The sequence below is a fragment of the Rattus norvegicus genome, chromosome 3 (assembly GCF_036323735.1).
Source record: "Rattus norvegicus strain BN/NHsdMcwi chromosome 3, GRCr8, whole genome shotgun sequence".
NCBI lineage: Eukaryota > Metazoa > Chordata > Mammalia > Rodentia > Muridae > Rattus > Rattus norvegicus.
Genome location: NC_086021.1, coordinates 135361478 through 135378092, shown reverse-complemented (window position 1 = coordinate 135378092; position 16615 = coordinate 135361478). Strand labels below are relative to the sequence as shown.

General features: G+C 43.6%; 1 long non-coding RNA gene across 1 annotated transcript; it reads right to left on the bottom strand.

The window, feature by feature from the left end:
- Positions 1-324: 324 nt before the first annotated feature.
- Positions 325-14578, bottom strand: LOC102555822 (uncharacterized). Its single transcript, NR_185103.1, has 5 exons — positions 13739-14578; positions 12746-13030; positions 10735-10807; positions 2080-2688; positions 325-792 (listed from the first exon to the last, which is right to left on the bottom strand). It is a non-coding gene; the product is annotated as an uncharacterized LOC102555822 (long non-coding RNA).
- Between the last annotated feature and the right edge of the window lie 2037 nt (positions 14579-16615).

Here is a 16615-nt window from a genome sequence, read left to right as displayed (position 1 = left end):
CAGATAACCCGTGTATTTCCTATGTTTAGTGGAGCACACAACTGCATTCGTTAATATGTATGGTACAAGTGTACGTACATGTGTAGACTATGTTAGACAAAAAGGCCATCTGAGTTGGATGGGTTGGGTCTGAGAGGGGAACAAGTCAGAATTCTCAGTGAGTCCAGCCAGTCATGCCTGTCTGTCAAGGAAACCAGGGCTAAGGAGCTTTCAACAGCTGTCTCCGACGCCTCTTCCAGTGTAGATCTATTTGCAACTATGAGGAATATACGTATAATTGTGGAGAATTACACTTCACAGAAAGTTCCTTGCCAGCACTGTGAATAAAGGGAGTTTAACTTCAGTGTGTGAGAAGATGCCCATTTCTTGGTTAATTTCAAGACAACCTTAATGTCAAATGGTGCACATGCAGCACAAAACGCTGTAGTGTATACCTGAAAGTTGCTGACACAGATTTATCTATCTATGTACCTATCATCTATCTATCTTTCAGAGACTGGGAAAGTGTAAAAGCCCTGGGAAATGTTCGTGACCCAGGAGTGAACACTAACCATCAGGGAACCACATGCAAGAAGAGCGGCGTAATCTGGATTCGATCTACTCTGTCCAGAGACACAAGATTTAGGGGTTTTTTAAGTGACGAGAAGGGGGACAAGCCCTCAGAGAGTCACATTTGCATACATGGATCCAGCCTAACGTCAGAAACCCAGTGGATGAAGATTTCTTCATTGAGTTGGGACCATCCTCCTGGACAGGGATCAACACACTTGTTCTCAGGCCTGGGCTTCTCACCTGCAAAGGCAAGAACAGCAGCTGTGACCACAATTCCCCGACGAACTCTGAAGTGGCAATTTAAAACAATCTACCCAGGTGGTGGCCCTTCCCCGCATCTGCAGCCCCTGCGTCTTTTGTGTTCCCAGAATTCCCTCCTGTTGGTGGCTCACAGCCTTGGCTGCTCACGTGCGTTGTAAGCGACAGAAGAGAACCATCCCAGAACTTCCTCTTTTCATAAGCTGGGACAACAACACAGCCTTAGGAATTCCTGTCAGTTCCTACTTTCACAAACTGAATCTAACAAGATTTCCTCACTATTTCAACCCATTACTATTTTCTTGATACCCAATTGTAAAGAAGATAACAGTTCTTATGGCCAAGCTGAGCTATCACCCCCTATACACAGTGTTTGCCCTGACTAACCAATCTCCTTCAAGGTCAGCAATAGTACTAAATATTTAATCTCAGTCGGGGGTTTCTATCCCACCTTTGATTATCCAGTTTCCAGATTAAAAAACACACATAATCTTTATATTTTCTTTACATTTATAATAAGCCTTCAAAGCACTAGACCTGGGCAGATATCACCCCTCTAAGCTATTAGAATCAATAACCCCAAGATATGACTTGCCGTGTTCCGTTGGGGCCGCTCTTACTCTGGCCAGACTTCATAGCCAATCCTCACAGTCATTTACCCCATGGCATCTTCTCCTCTCCCCACCCTTCTCTCTTCTCCCTCTTGGTCCTCCTCAGACAACAAGTTCAGGTACCAATCTCACCTACCACTCTTCTGCCCAGCCACAGGCTGTTGGCATCTTTATTAAATTAAGGAGCATGGTTACATAGCATCACTTGGTATAAGTGAGGATTTTCTTGTCCCTGAGGCAACCAGAACTTGGGGGCCAGTATTAGCATCATAATACATAGCAAAAGACCAGATCTCAACAAGAGTGCTTCCAGGGCCAGCACAATTCAACAGCCTGCCTTTTCTTTCTTCCATTCAATCTGGTTAGCACAATGGCATTAGACATTTCAATGCTGCTTCTTCAAAAAGCCACCTACAATCTCTAGTTCACCCAGTGTTTCAAATCTCCATAGAACCTTTAAACATTAGGGGTCTGAAAAGTGAGTTGACTTAGCATAAGCTGAAGAGCACTTCCACAGGACGGGGAGGACGGCACACAACAGTATCACACGAGACTCTGTAACCAGAGCCAAGTACCAGGAGGGAAAAGAGACCGAGGAAGCTTTCTATGTTGCTTGGTACTCCGAGTTGCAGGAACCTCTCGCCCAGGGCTGACTTACCTTGTTATTGTATTCCAGTCTGTGAAGTCTGTGAGGCTGACTCAGGTATGGTGGGGAGCCACAGCTATATGAGGCTCTCCCAAAACACAAACCAATGTTGGCTTAGTTGATAGTATCACTGTCGCAGACTGAAGACTGTCTGGTTGACGCAAGTGATATGGGCACTGTGTTTTCACACAGCTTTTCCAAGTGGGGAGGCAGAGGTGACTTTACCTGGCCTAATTATCATGACATTCTCTTTAGCTTGTGTGTCTGAGCCAGATGTCAAAGGGACCATTTCTTCACAGAGCTTCTCTACATCACCAACCAGTGGCAGCTTGGCCGGTGTGTTGTCTGTGTAGCAGTTCCATCCTGTGTGGGTGACACTAACGTGGTGAGGACATCTTGGTACAAACCAGCTGTGACTTGTTGTGATGATGTCTATGTAACAGGTTTCTTCCTGTATGGCTTATCCTAATCTGTGGGGACATCTTCACAAGGACTTTATCAGGGGCCAGTGACTCAGGTAGGTGAGGATCTATGCTCCCCGACTCTCTGGAGAGTTTCTGTCAGAGTTTTTCCAGCTCTTCTGGGAGGATAACTCTCTCAGCAAATTCCTCCCCTTTTTTCCTACAGAGAGAAAGAGATTCAGGCTAACATTTCATGTCTCAGAAGAAAAGCCCTTCTCAGTTTGTGGGTATTATTTCCCAATCCAGAAGTCTTGCTTTCCCTTATACTCGTAGAGCCATGCCATGGAGGACAGACAGACTTATCCATTCTCTACTGAGCTCTCTTCAAAGACAAAGTTCCAATCTTCTTGGTGTCCTATTACACTTCTTAAAAACGTTTTTCTGTGTGCATTTGTACACGTGTCTTTCTCTCTCTCTCTCTCTCTTTCCCTCTCTCTCTCTTTCCCTCTCTCTCTTTCCCTCTCTCTCTCTTTCCCCCCCCCCTCTCTCTCTCTCTCTCTCTCTCTCTCTCTGTGTGTATGTGTGATATGTGTAAACATGTGTGTCAACTTCTGGGGTCAATGTTTGGATGTGGTCCGTTTTATTTTTTCAGGGAGAGACAACGCTTCTCACTGGTCTAGAAATCACACATTTGGATAGTCTAGCTGACCTGAAAACCCCTGGGATCAGCTTGACTCTACCACCTTAATGTTGAGATTACAAGCAGGGTCCGCCCTCCTGGCTTTTGTCATTGTTATTCTTATATGGGTTTTGAGGCTAGAGCTCAAGACCTTTTGTTTATCCTGCAATTCATTTGCAGACTGAGTTACCTCTCCAGCCCAGAATTTTATTCTTTATTGAAATCTTGGCGCACTTTCTCTGCCCCCTCCCCATAACTTGTCATTCACAGTTTTACTCTAAGTCTGTACTATATGCATAGTCTGTATCCTAAACAGGCTAAACTCCAGAGTTACACCTGCTGTCAGAGCCTCCAAAATGTTCCTAATGATTGTGTCAACACAGTGACATTTAAAATAGCACAAGCGGATCCTGGCCCGTAGCTCCCTGCTCCCAAACCCCGTGGGAGAGAGAGCTCATCGCCCAGACGTGTGAGCAATCCTGAGACTGCAGGGCATGAGAGACCACCACTTCTTCCCACCTTTGCACACATCCCTGGCCCAAGAGGAAACTGTATAGGGCCTCTGGGAACAGGAAGATAGGGGCACTCAAGCTGCAGGAGCCCTGCAGTCCAGACTGCGCCTGAATCTGAAGGGACCCAGTCAAACAGCTCTCTGTACCCAAATCCCATGGGAGGGAGAGCTGGACCTTCAGAGGGGCAAACACACCTGGGAAACCAGAGGAGACTACTCTCTGCCCACATTTCTGACTCTAGAGGAGAACACCTAGTGCCATCAGGGCCCCCTGTGCACAGGGACCCTGAAGTAGGGGCAGGCCCTTCTGGTTGCTGCCCTCACGGAGAGCTGAAACCCAGCCCTGAGGAGTGACTTCAGACCAGAGGTCAGACCAACTTTTCTGCTCCAAGTGATCTGCCTGGTGGACTCAGGACATATGCCCACAAGAACAGCTGAAAGCCAGTAAACAGGAACGACTACACATCTGAAAACAGAACACTCTGTTCCGATAACTGGCTGAAAGAAAACAGGAAAACAGGTCTACAGCACAACAAGGCAACACCAGAGACAACCTGATGGTGAGAGGCAAGCATAGGAACCCAAGCAACAGAAACCAAGACTACATGGCATCATCGGAGCCCAATTCTCCCACCAAAGCAAATACTGAATATCCAAACACACCAGAAAAGTAAGATCTAGCTTTAAAATCACATTTGATCGGGGTTGGAGATTTAGCTCAGTGGTAGAGCACTTGCCTAGCAAACGCAAGGCCCTGGGTTCGGTCCCCAGCTCTGAAAAAAAAAAAGAAAAAGAAAAAGAAAAAAATCACATTTGATCATGATGATGGAGGACTTTAAGAAAGACATAAAGAACTCCCATAGAGAAATGCAGGAAAACAAAAGTAAACAAGTAGAAGCCCTTAGAGAGGAAACACAAAAATCCCTGAAAGAATTACAGGAAAACACAATCAAGCAGGTGAAGGAATTGAAAATGGAAATAGAAACAAGAAATCACAAAGGGAGACAACCCTGGATATAGAAAACCAAAGTAAGAGACAAGGAGCCGTAGATACAAGCATCACCAACAGAATACAAGAGATAAAAGAGAATCTCAGGAGCAGAAGATTCCATAGAAATCATCGACACAACTGTCAAAGATAATGTAAAATGGAAAAAGCTACTGGCCCAAAACATACAGGAAATCCAGGACACAATGAGAAGATCAAACCTAAGGATAATAGGTATAGAAGAGAGTGAAGACTCCCAGCTCAAAGGACCAGTAAATATCGTCAACAAAATCATAGAAGAAAACTTCCCTAACCTAAAGAAAGAGATGCCCACAAGCATACAAGAAGCCTGCAGAACTCCAAATAGATTGGACCAGAAATGAAACTCCTCCCATCACATAATAGTCAAAACACCAAATGCACAAAACGAAGAAAGAATATTAAAAGCAGTAAGGGAAAAGGTCAAGTGACATATAAAGGCAGATCTATAAGAATTACACCAGACTTCTCACCAGAGACTATGAAAGCAAGAAGATCCTGGACAGGTGTCACACAGACCCTAAGAGAACACAAATGCCAGCCCAGGTTACTGTATCCAGCAAAACTCTCAATTAACATAGATGGAGAAACCAAGATATTCCATGACAAAACCAAATTACACAATATCTTTCTATAAATCCAGCCCTACAAAGGATAATAAATGGTAAAGTTCAACACAAGGAGGCAAGCTACACCCTAGAAAAAGCAAGAAACTAATCGTTTTGCAACAAAACAAAGAGAAGACAAGCACATAAACATAATCTCACCTCCAAATATGAAGATAACAGGAAGCAACAATCACTATTCCTTAATATCTCTCAACATCAATGGACTCAATTCCCCAATAAAAAGACACAGATTAACAAACTGGATACATAATGAGGACCCAGCATTTGCTGCCTACAGGAAACACACCTCAGAGACAAAGACAGACACTACCTCAGAGTAAAAGGCTGGAAAACAACTTTCCAAGCAAATGGTCTGAAGAAGCAAGCTGGAGTAGCCATTCTAATATTGAATAAAATCGATTTTCAACCAAAAATCATCAAAAAAGATAAGGAAGGACACTTCATATTCATCAAAGGAAAAATCCACCAAGATGAACTCTCAATCCTAAATATCTATGCTCCAAATAAAAGGGCACCTACATACATAAAAGAAACCTTACTAAAGCTCAAAGCACACATTGCACCTCATACAATAATAGTAGGAGATTTCAACACCCCACTCTCATCACTGGACAGATCATGGAAACAGAAATTAAACAGAGACATAGACAGACTAAGAGAAGTCATGAGCCAAATGGACTTAACAGATATTTATAGAACTTATCCAAAACAAAAGGATATACCTTCTCACCACCTCATGGTACTTTCTCCAAAATTGACCATATAATCGGGCACAAACAGGCCTCAATAGATACAGAAAGATAGAAATAATTCCATGCGTCCTATCAGACCACCACGGGCTAAAGCTGGTCTTCAATAACAATAAGGAAAGAACACCCACATATACATGGAAATTGAACAATGCTCTACTCAATGATAACCTGATCAAGGAAGAAATAAAGAAATTAAAGACTTCTTAGAATTTAATAAAAATGAAGGTACAACATACCCAAACTTATGGGACACAATGAAAGCTGTGCTAAGAGGAAAACTCATAGCTCTGAGTGCTTGCAAAAAGAAACAGGAAAGAGCATATGTCAGCAGCTTGACAGCACACCTAAAAGCTCTAGAACAAAAAGAAGCAAATACACCCAGGAGGAGTAGAAGGCAGGAAATAATCAAACTCAGAGCTGAAACCAACCAAGTAGAAACAAAAAGGACTATACAAAGAATCCAAAAAGAACCAAAAGCTGGTTCTTTGAGAAAATCAACAAGATAGATAAACCCTTAGCCAGACTAACCAGAAGACAGAGAGTGTGTCCAAATTAACAAAATCAAAAATGAAAAGGGAGACATAACTACAGATTCAGAGGAAATTCAAAAAATGATCAGATCCTACCACAAAAGCCTATATTCAACAAAACTTGAAAATTTGGAGGAAATGGACAATTTCCTAGACAGATACCAGGTACCAAAGTTAAATCAGGAACAGATAAACCATTTAAACAACCCCATAACTCGTAAAGAAATAAAAGCAGTCATTAAAAGTCTCCCAACCATAAAGAGCCCAGGTCCAGATGGGTTCAGTGCAGAATTCTATCAGACCTTCATCGAAGACCTCATACCAATACTATCCAAACTATTCCAGAAAATTGAAACAGACAGAGAGCTACCGAATTCCTTCTATGAAGCCACAATTACTCTTATACCTAAACCACGCAAAGACCCAACAAAGAAAGAGAACTTCACACCAATTTCCCTTATGAATATTGACGCAAAAAATACTCAATAAAATTCTTGCAAACCGAATCTAAGAGCACATCAAAACAATCATCCATCAAGATCAAGTAGGCTTCATCCCAGGTATGCAGGGATGGTTTAATATACGGAAAACCATCAACATGATCCATTATATAAACAAACTGTAAGATAAAAACCACATGATCATTTCATTAGATGCTGAGAAAGCATTTGACAAAATTCAATACCCCTTCATGATAAAAGTCCTGGAAAGAATAGGAATTCAAGGCCCATACCTGAACATAGTAAAAGCCATATACAGCAAACCAGTCGCTAACATTAAACTAAATGGAGAGAAACTTGAAGCAATCCCACTAAAATCAGGGACTAGACAAGGCTGCCCACTCTCTCCCTACTTATTCAATATAGTTCTTGAAGTTCTAGCCAGAGCAATCAGACAACAAAAGGAGATCAAGGGGATACAGATCGGAAAAGAAGAGGTCAAAATATCACTATTTACAGATGATTTGATAGCATGTTTAAGTGATCCCAAAAGTTCCACCAGAGAACTACTAAAGCTGATAAACACCTTCAGCAAAGTGGCTGGGTATAAAATTAACTCAAATAAATCAGTAGCCTTCCTCTACACAAAAGAGAAACAAGCTGAGAAAGAAATTAGGGAAACGACACCCTTCATAATAGTCCCAAATAATATAAAATACCTCGGTGTGACTTTAACCAAGCAAGTGAAAGATCTGTATGACAAGAACCTCAAACCTCTGAAGAAAGAAATTGAAGAAGATCTCAGAAGATGGAGAGATCTCCGATGCTCATGGATTGGCAGGATTAATATAATAAAAATGGCCATTTTACCAAAAGCGATCTACAGATTCAATGCAATACCCATTAAAATTCCAATCCAATTCTTCAGCGAGTTAGACAGAACAATTTGCAAATTCATTTGGAATAACAAAAAACCCAGGATAGTTAAAACTATCGTCAACAATAAAATGACTTCTGGGGGAATCACAATCCCTGAACTCAAGCAGTATTACAGAGCAATAGTGATAAAAACTGCATGGTATTGGTACAGAGACAGGCAGAGATAGACCAGTGGAATAAAATTGAAAACCCAGAAATTAACCCACACACCTATGGTCACTTGATTTTTGACAAAGGAGCCAAAACCATCCAATGGAAAAAAGATAGCATTTTCAACAAATGGTGCTGGTTCAACTGGAGGTCAGCATGTAGAAGAATGCAGATCGATACATGCTTATCACCCTGTACAAAGCTTAAGTCCAAGTGGATCAAGGACCTCCACATCAAACCAGATACAGTCAAACTAATAGAAGAAAAAGTGGGGAAGAATCTCGAACACATTAGCATTGGAGAAAATTTCCTGAACAGAGCACCAATAGCTTATGCTCTAAGATCAAGAATCGACAAATGGGATCTCATAAAACTGCAAAGCTTCTGTAAGGCAAAGGACACTGTGGTTAGGACAAAATGACAACCAACAGATTGGGAAAAGATCTTTACCAATCCTACAACTGATAGAGGGCTCATATCCAAAATATACAAAGAACTCATGAAATTAAACTGCAGGGAGACAAATAACCCTATTTAAAAATGGGATTCAGCTAGGAAGCACAAGGCCCTGGGTTCGGTCCCCAGCTCCGAAAAAAAAAAAAAAAAATGGGATTCAGAGCTAAACAAAGAATTCACAGCTGAGGAATGCCGAATGGCTGAGAAGCACCTAAAGAAATGTTCAACATTTTTAGTCATAAGGGAAATGCAAATCAAAACAACCCTGAGATTCCACCTCACACCAGTCAGAATGGCTAAGATCAAAGACTCTGGCGACAGCAGATGCTGGCAAGGATATGGAGAAAGAGGAACACTCCTCCATTGTTGGTGGGATTTGCAGACTGGTACAACCATTCTGGAAATCAGTCTGGAGGTTCCTCAGAAAATTGGACATTGCACTACCTGAGGATCCAGCTATATACCCAAAAGATGCTCCAACATATAACAAAGACACGTGCTCCACTATGTTCATAGCAGCCTTATTTATAATAGCCAGAATATGGAAAGAACCCAGATGCCCTTCAACAGAGGAATGGATACAGAAAATGTGGTACAGCTACACAATGGAATACTACTCAGCTATCAAAAAACAGTGACTTTATGAAATTCATAGGCAAATGGATGGAACTGGAAAATATCCTGAATGATATTCTGTAATCCAATTACAGAAAAACACACATGGTATGCACTCATTGATAAGTGGATATTAACCCAAAAGCTTGAATTACCCTAGATGCACAGAACACACGAAACTCAAGGATGACCAAAATGCGGATGCTTCATTCTTTCTTTGAAAGGGGAACAAGAGGGGCTGGGGATTTAGCTCAGTGGTAGAGCGCTTACCTAGGAAGCACAAGGCCCTGGGTTCGGTCCCCAGCTCCGAAAAAAAAAAAGAAAGGGGAACAAGAATACCCTTGGGAGGGGATAGGGAGGCAAAGTTTAGAACAGAGGCTGAAGGAACGCCCATTCAGAGCCTGCCCCACATGTGGACCATACATATACAGTATAAGATAAGATGGATGAAGCAAAGAAATGCAGACCGACAGGAACCTGATGTAGATCTCTCCTGAGAGACACAGCCAGAATACAGCAAATACATAGGCGAATGCAGGCAACGAACCACTGAACTGAGAACGGAACCTCCGTTGAAGGAATCAGAGAAAGGACTAAAAGAGCTTGAAGGGACTTGAGACCCCATATGAACAACAATGCCAAGCAACCAGAGCTTCCAGGGACTAAGCCACTACCCAAAGACTATACATGGACTGACCCTGGGCTCCAACTGCATAGGTAGCAATGAATAGCCTAGTAAGAGCACCAGTGGAAGGGGAATCCCTTGGTCTTGCCAAGGCTGGACCCTCAGTGAATGGGATTGTTGGGGGGAGGGCAGTAATGGTGGTAGGATGGAGAGGGGAACACCGATATAGAAGGGGAGGGGAGGGGCTAGGGGGATGTTGGCATGGAAACTGGGAAAGGGAATAACATTTGAAATGTAAACCAGAAATACCCAATTTAATAAAGATGGAAAAAAAATAAAATAGTACAAGCAAGTTATAAACTTCCTTCCCTCACTAGGTGTCTTAGAAATGGACAGCTCAGAGCTGCTTAGCCCTCTAATAGTCAACATCTGCATGTAGACAGAAGACAATTCTAGAATAGTGTGTGTTCCTCCCAGCATGAGAGCACTGCAGGACCCTGGATGTTCTCTGAAACCTTGAGCTAACTCTTCCAGATACAACTCAGTGACTGTACAGCCAGAAAGATCAAATATGACAAGCAGACAGGGTTACCTATAACCACATGCCAGCCAAACTTCTGAATCCTCTGAAGTCAAGAATTGTATGTTCTAGTGAGAATTTTCATGACAGTCAGTTTTCTTGCTCTGGTTACAGCAGAAAACACTTTCTGTTCCTCTTGGATAGGCAGGCTAAATCTGGTTGATGCCTCCAATAGCACTTTTCTTTTTTAAAGTTACTGACCTTTGCCCCCTCCCATAAACTAGCACATTAAAACCACAGAGTCATAGTACCATCCCAGGGCACAGCCTGAGAAATGAAGGCACCCTCACCCGTACTTCTGTGCTGTTATCATTGACTCTACGTGTCCCATACCTCTGGTGTATTTTTTTTTCAAGAGTCCAGAATGAATAACTCAGCTCTAGGAATGTGCTGTATTCTTTAAATTCTGCCAGACAAAACAGAAACTGAGTTAGGAGAGTTCTGACATTGCTTAAGAAAGAATTGAGTTGGGAGCAGCAGTAGCATCTGGTGCACACGTGCATGCCACACACACACACACACACACACACACACACACACACCTTTAACCTGGCCCTTGAATTGCACTGGAGAGGCAGCCTCAGCTCTTCCCCCTCACTCTTAATGCTCAGGATCTACAAGGCCTGAATAGCTCAGTCACTCTGTGCTGCTTTGAAACTTTTAGGTGGGCCACAGTGAAACTGAAGACCCACCTTCAGGGCATCCCCTCCCCTTTAGGGATGACATGGAGGGCTTATAGCCTTGGCCCTTGGGCAGGTCTTCTGTGAGAAGACTGAGAAAAGAGACAATAATGGTTAGGGCGCACAGAGAACATCCACACTTCCCTGAGAGGCTGAGGCGATGTGGCCCCTGTGCGAAGGATGCTAGAGGTGCCTGGGAAAAGAGGTGTGTTCTGAAAGTCCTGTGCTGTCCTCCTCCATTCCTGGAAAGAAGGGCCTGTGCCTTTCTCCAGAACTGAGCACATGGCTACAAGCACCATATCCAACAGGACAGCCAAGTAGACCCTGTGCTGTGGACCTGTCCTCTCAGCACTCAGAAACTGAGGACAGCAGGAATGCACTACCAGAACCCTGAGGAAACGAGCCATGCTTCCAAACTTCAACCAAAGGAAACAGGGGCCTTGGTCTGTTTTCTACACTCTCAGATCACAACATGGAGATTTTTACTTTTCTTAGTATAATAAATACTTCACCCCAGAGAACTTTAGGTAATCTCAGGAGACACTGGTGGCATCAAAGCAAGAGGAAGAGTGATATTGTCACCTTGTAGGTAGACACCAGGGATCCTGCTGTCGTTCAAGACTCAGCCTGGTCCCAGAGACAAGAAGTATTCACTGGTATAGTCAGAAACACAGGGAAGGGGTATATGACCAAAACCAATGTGATACACCATGACATGCATCTACCCATCCGTGGTGGAACACACTAGGAATTGATGAATGTGTATGAGGTATGAGTAGATAAATTTGTACCACATTTTTAGCCAAACATGCTCCTTTATCTTCATAATTCTATTAAGTGTGTACATTATCTCTTCAAAATACAATAATACAAATCACCGAAGGATAGGATGGCTCATGAAAAGTGTAGAATACCACTAAAAGGAAGCATGAAAAGGACCTGTGTTGGAAAAGGAGCCTCAAAGTAGCCCTCATAAAACCTGGGAGACGTCATTGCAAACTTCCGAACACACAGCTAGTCACTGAGCCCTGGGCTTGCCCCTTCCTCTGTAGAGCAAGGTGGTGATGGGGCCCGCTCCGTTCACCCAGCTCTGCAAAATCAATGAAATCATGCCCGCCCGGGAAACCCCTCCTGAGCCCTCGAGATCCTTACAGCCACACGCCAACGCTTCAAGACCCGGCACTCTAAAGACGAGTTTAGATGTGACAGGACCTGTGTTATCATCCCCTTCCTCATTGCATTGTGCTGGGGCTTTTGGTGCCGTCCCCTGGTGAACACCCCTGCTGCCTAACCAGAAACGAAGAGCTCAGGCAAAGTTATGAGCTGCACAGAGCTCGGTGGTACACCGGTGGTTTATATAATTATAACCAGGAGAAAAGGAAACTCCTCTCCTGCCTCATTCAGTTTGCTTTGGGATGTACAGAGGTGAGAAGTCTGGGCTTTCTAGAGACTAGCAGTTACTGTGCGGCTGACCACTTTAGTAGGGAAACAATAAAGTTTCATCAGTACACTACATCCTATCTCGCTATCAACGCTTCGGCCATCTGGGCTATGTGGGCACAGGCAACGACTCCACCGCCTCCTGTTTGAACGGCAAGGACAACCCGTGCGTAGGAACTGGCAGGAAATGTGATTAACCCCGATGACACTGTAAAGTTTCCTACCGTCTAGCAATGATGAGATGCATGAACACACAAGGACAAGTGGGGTGTCAGTCACAGGAAACGGAAGCTGCAGGCATCTCTCGTGAGGTATTATACGAGAAGCAGCCATCTTCTGTCATTGTCTTTGTAGTGGGTCAACGCCTCGGGGATGATGCTATTTCCCAGTAGCAGCAAGATAGAAGGTTTGAATTGGGCTGTATTCCCGAGCAGGCTTCGAACTAGACCCACTCTTGAGGTGGGAGACTGACATCTTGATGACCAGGTGGGAATGTGGACCAGCTCCTTCTGTGACAGAGAACAGATTACATCAAGACCAGGGTCCTGCCATCTCACCTCTACCTTAGAAAGAGGTCGGAGAAAATAGCATGGGTTTTGGGTCAGATCAAATACATTCTGTCTTTCTACCATCAAGAAAACCCAAACCATGATGCTAGGATTGGCACACTCAAAAGATCAACCCTTGTCCCACAACTCAATGTTACAAGCAGTGTTATTAGGGAGCCTGGGAGTTTAGGAAACAACTCACATTCCATTATTTCCTATACACCTGTATTCACTGTACCCTCACAAAGAGTGTCATGCTACTTCATATTTGATCTTTGAAAATAAGTAATAGTTTCTGTAATTTTTGTTTTTCAGAATTGAACAAAAGCTAGCTAAGGAAATCGTTCTGGATAAAAACCTCATTTACTCTGCTCACTGAAATACTTTTTTTTAAGATTACTTTTTTTAATTTATATGAGTACACTGCCGCTGTCTTCAGACACACCAGAAAGGAGCATCAGATCCCATTTCAGATGCTTGTGAGCCACCATGTGGTTGCTCGGATTTGAACTCAGGACCTCTGGAAGAGCAGTTAGTGCTCTTAACCACTGAGCCATCTCTCCAGCCCCCGAAACACTATTTGATTCAGTGCATAACATTGTCAGGATGATATCGCAGCTCAAGAGTATCAGCGCTTCACTAGCCGAGGAGTAAATAAATGGTAGTTACCTCAGATGGGGTGGAAGCTCCCTAGTGTACACTCATTGTATTCCAGACTCCAATAATTGCACAACGTTCCTGGATAGGAGCAGCTGCAAAAGAAAGGTTAGATGCCCCCCAAAGGCAGGATTGGGTGGGCACTCTGAGCGGGCGCAGCCCTGCCTGCACTGCCTGACTGGGAGCTGGCAGGTCCCCCTTTCTTTGGGCTCTTATGTTAAGGAGATCATCTCAGTGTTTCTTAGAAGTGTTCATTAATAAAATCTTTAGCCTTCTAATAGAGTAGCATCCGTACGTATTAAATAGACAGATAATGTCCTTGGCAAGACCCGAAGGAGAGGCCTCAGAGAACAATTCAAGTTCACATGAAAGTGTTTCAGTGCATCTGACTGGGGAACTCACGGCGGCTTCCAAAGGCTTTAGAGGATGGGAGGAAGGGACAGAAGAGCTCTCTGTGACTCACTGACTGCATCTTACGTGGTCCAAGTCTACTCTTATGTCTCTCAGTTTCTTGGCTTCCTTGGGCTGGGTTGATTCAGGTCTGAAGATTCATCTCTCTCTTCTGCTCTCACTTTGTGAGTTTTTCCTCTCTCGGACTTTGTGGCAATTCGTCTGGCCATGCTTTGCTTCCTTGGCTGCACAGACATCCCTTTACCTTGATTTCCCATACAAGAAAAGCATTAAGGTGCTCTCTCCTCTCCTCTCTTTCTTTGTCTTCTTTTTTGAGACAGGGCCTTACTCTGTAACTCAGCCTGATCTAGAACTTACTACTTGACTCAATCAGGCATCCAACCTAAGACCAGCCCTCCGGCCTATGCATCTCGAGTGCTATGCTAGGATCGTTCTTCGGATGCATATGAAACCGTTGTGACAGTTAGGGAGGTTGACCGGCCCCAGCAAACAGCCACTATAGAATCTTGGGCCTCCAACATTCTGTGCTGCGCTCAGGGTTCAAGGGTGGCAAAATGGAGGGGGAGATAGTTAGAAAAAGAAGACATTAGGGGAGCATAGGAGTATACAGCCTCTGGGAAAAGAGATTCCTAAAGGTCTTGGCTAGTTTGGGTTTTTCTTTTTTTGGTGAGAAGGGTGTCAACAGTTCTGAGGAGCTGCAGAGTGGACCCTGGCTTTTCTCAGCAGGCAAAGGTTTGCTTTGTATTTTCAAAATGGATGATTCAGTGGGTTTTTTTGTTTTTTTTTGTTTTTTTTGTTTTTTTTTTTGTAGCACATCCAGAAACTGTATGAGTTCTGCACACTGAAGGGGAAATCTTAACTAGGCCTCCTCTTTTTCTTTTGTGTTATATCTCTTATGTCAGTTATGTCTGCAGACCACAGGTAACTTGAATGGATCATGTAGACCATATAAATTTCATATTTAGCAGCCTACCAAAGCAATAATAAAAACAATGTTTAGTGTTCTCTTTTAAAAAATATCTTAAACAATTGTATGCTTCTTTAAGATTAAAACAAGTTCAAGTATAGCCAACTTGGACAAAACAGTACTCTGTCTAGCTAGGCAATCAGCTCTAACTAGCAAGTGCTAATTGAAATTTTTCTTTTGAAGATGTAAATTGTATTTGTTTCAATGTGGTTGTGGGTGTTTTGCCTGCATGTGTGTCTATGCACCACAGGTGTGCAGTACCCTCAGCAGTCAGCAGGTGGTGTCAGATCCCCTAGAATTGGAGTTTTGTGTGGCTGCTGGGAATTGAGCCTGGGGCCTCTGGAAGACCAGTCAGTGCTCTTAATGGCTGAGCCATTTCTCCAGCCCCCTGTATTTCTTTTTTAAAGAACAACAATAATCCATCCTGTTAGTTGTGTTCCTAAATAATTTTTTCTGGGGTGCTGGAGAAGCCTGGGCCTGGCCCTCATTAGACAAGTGTTCTACTCCAGGGTCACATAACCAGTGCATCAGCAACAGAAAGTGCTTTGCATGAAGATCTCATCTTGAGTAGATGTGGGCAAAACACTGTAAGAGAAATGTCCCTGTTTCACAGAAAACCTGGAATGCCTTTATCTTCCATCTAGTCAGGGCCTAAGGCAAGCAGACCCAAGAAAGCTGATACACTCACTGCTAGGACAAAATACTGAAGAGACAACTTGAAGAAGGAAAGATGTGTCTGGGCTAACCTACGGTTAGTTTGAAAACTATCACTTTGGACCAGTGGTGAGGCAATCGTCATCATGAAAAGGAGAGTGATTGTAAGACAGGAAGGGACACGAATCCAACTTCAAAGCCACAGCACTAGCAACCAACTTGCTTCAACTAGGACCCTCTTAGTTTCTATTTCTTTCCCATCACATTATGATTCTGTAAATGCATGCGTTCACCGAGTAGATCAGACCCCTCATGACCTCTAGCCCATCAGAAGCTGTGGGGGGTTAAATAGGAAGGTCCCACCAGCTCACATATTTGAATGCTTATTCATCAGGGAGTGGTACTACTTAGAAGGATTGGTAAATATGACCTTGACACACTCGACGTGTGTCACTGGGGGGGAGGGGGGCTTTGAGGTTTCAGAAGCCTGAACCAGGCCTAGAGGCTCTTGCTCCGGGCTGCCTGCAGATCCAGACGTAGAACTCTCAGCTCCTTTCTCCAGCACCATGTCTGCCTGCTTGCTTCCTGCCATGCAGATAATCAACTAAACCTCTGAAATTGTAAGCCAGCCCCAACGAAACGCCTTCCTTTATAAGAGTGATGGTGCACACCTTTAATCCCGGCACTCAGGAGACAGAGGCAGGTGGATCTCTGAGTTGAAGGCCAGCCTGGTGTACAGAGTGAGTTCCAGGACAGCCAAGGCTGCACAGAGAAACCCTGTCTCAAGCAAGAAAACAAAAACAAAAGAAAAACAAAAACAATAACAACAAAACACAAGAAGAGAATAGAAAGGAAAG